Here is a 2,681-nt window from a genome sequence, read left to right as displayed (position 1 = left end):
TTTTATTATTTTTTATCATATTGAACAAAGCTATTGATACATGTTTAATATGCAACAATTTACCCTGTTCTCACTTGTGTGTGTGTGTGTGTGTTGTAAATGGCTTTTCGAATTTTTATCGTATCGTTATGAAGGTCACAATGATATAAGCAAATTTACGTAAATTATTTCTTTTTTCTAAGAATCGAGAAACGGAATAATCCCACGATTCGAAATGGCCAGTCTTTTATTATCCAAACTACATAGGCGAACACAAGCTGACCATCATTTCCTACAAGATTTTTTTTATCGCCCTTAAAGGCAATCCATCATACTTATAAACTTTTTATATGAGCTTTTTAATATTGGCGATAAGCAGTGACTACTATTAACTAGTACATGAAATAGTGATTCAGAATAGATAACACAACAACGCCCCCATGTAATTTTATAAAATGGCATTTTTCACGTACTTGAACTATGGTACACAAGTCGCATCCACAGTGATGACACTCTGCCGTCGGCTCAGCTCCGATTCGCTGTAAATACTTTCCAAAGCAGCTATGATAACTCAGCACCGACCGGTAAGTGAGGCATCCTAGGTCACAAATGGCTTTGTTCCCAAGGACCAGGCGAAGATGCTGGATCATGCCTTATCATTTCATCATGATTGGGCCTTCCTCGCTCAGATAACACTAAGACAGGCACGGAATTCTACTCGCCACTAGTAATCAGCAGTGAGCGCCTCCGCTTCCAGAATTCAGGGTGGCGTTCCCGGTAACACGTTTGCCACCTCAAAGGAGACCGTAATAGCACGCCACTGCAATAGCCTCGCCAGACTTACGATCAGGGTTTGGCCCATTATTCCGTTCATGCCCATCGAAAAATCCCATCCCTATATAGATGCGAGGCATCGACTGGTTAGGCCTCTAGGTGCTGGGAAGAAGCCAGCCTAATGCGTCTGTCGTCTGATTTGCTAAGTGATCGCGAAAAGTCCAACGACTACGTAGATTTTTTTTTATGATTGAAAGTTTACTGGTGGCCCGAAGGCATTTCCAGTTTCACCAGGACAGGTGGGCGAGCAAAGGCTCAGCCAAGAGGGGTGGGATTTGCTAACAACTGCCCGAGCGCCTCCGACAGGAGACCTAACAACTCAAGAGCAATTGTTTCGCGAATGAATCTACTACCGGATCGGAATCGCGACCCGCTGAGAAGATCCGGCGAGAAACTCAGCGGGCTGATGCATGGGTTAGGTTGCACGTCGACCTCTTTGTCGAGTTCGACGAGTACGGTTACCGGGGTCCCTAAGCCTGCCCCTAGTATTAGAGCTGAAGGCATCTAATGCAAAGGTTATTGGATCTGATGGATCCGTAAGGACGTGTCTAGGGCGTCGACGGTGACTGGCTCCTGCATGATCAGGATTCGGGGAGTAGTCAGCGGCGGCAACGATAAGGCGATTATCATGACGCATAGCCTTATCGAAGTATCGTTCCGACGCTGACTTCATGTATTTCCGAATTGATTCGAGGCCCAGGTCGTCGTGTAGGTCAACGTTCCTCACGAACCACGGAGCCCCGACAGCTAACCTGCAAAAGCGGGATTGTAGGGATTGGAGGGTGTCTATGTGTGTGCGGGCCGCGTGAGCGAACACCACACTCGCGTAAGTCATGACGGGCCTTATGCAAGTTTTGTAAAGTGTCACCTTGTTCCGAAGGGACATTTTACTCCGCTTACAGATCATGGGGTAGAGTCTACCGAGAATAAACGCGGCACGGTCACGGACTGATTTTATATGCGGGCGGAATGTCATCGATGCATCCAGGGTAACGCCCAGGTACTTGACCTTCCTGGCCCAGGGTATGGGTTGTCTAAAGAGAGTAATCGGGGGTGTGAGATTCCTCCTCCTAATCCGGGAGGAAATCCGTGTGGAGCTTCCCCTCTGAAATAGCACCGCAGTACTTTTCGCTGGGTTGATGTCTATGCGCCATTTTCGGAACCACTGTCCTAGGGCTAGGGCTGCGCTCTGAAGCTTCTTCGCGATTAGGGACTTATTTCTACTAGAATAGTAAACAGTCGTGTCGACGGCGAATAAAGCTAAATGGGTCGGCGGCGACCGGGGAATATCGTTGACGAATAAGCTAAATAGGAGGGGTGAGAGGACAGAGCCTTGCGGGACTCCAGCTGTAAGAGGTCGTGGGGAGGAGCGGGTTCCCTCGACTCGATATCGAAAAGAGCGGTTCGACAAGAAGTCCCGTATGATGAGCACGAGACTATCCGGCACGCCCATGTTGAATAGTTTGAAAATCAAACCATTGTGCCAAACTTTGTCGAACGCTTTTGCGACGTCGAAGAAGAGAGCTCCCGTGTATAACGGTTTTGGTCGATTAAGCCCCACAAGAATGTGCTCCGTGAGGCGGTGCACCTGTTGAACGCATGAGTGATTTGTACGGAATCCGAATTGTTCATCGATGAGAATGCCCTTGGATGAGACGAAGTCTCTGAGGCGTTTGTAGAGCAGACGCTCATACAGTTTGCCTAGAGACATGAGGAGGCTAATCGGGCGGTAGCTCGTCGGATGATTTTTTGGTTTACCGGGTTTATGTATGCCGATAACGTCCGCTTCTTTCCACACCGCGGGAAAGATACAGTTCGCCATAGCGGCATCGAAAATAGATGCCAACATCACGATGAGTTGGACGGGT

This window comes from Bombyx mandarina, chromosome 12 (assembly GCF_030267445.1).
Source record: "Bombyx mandarina strain Sakado chromosome 12, ASM3026744v2".
In the NCBI taxonomy this organism is placed as follows: Eukaryota; Metazoa; Arthropoda; class Insecta; order Lepidoptera; family Bombycidae; genus Bombyx; species Bombyx mandarina.
Note: the sequence above shows the minus strand (reverse complement) of the source record.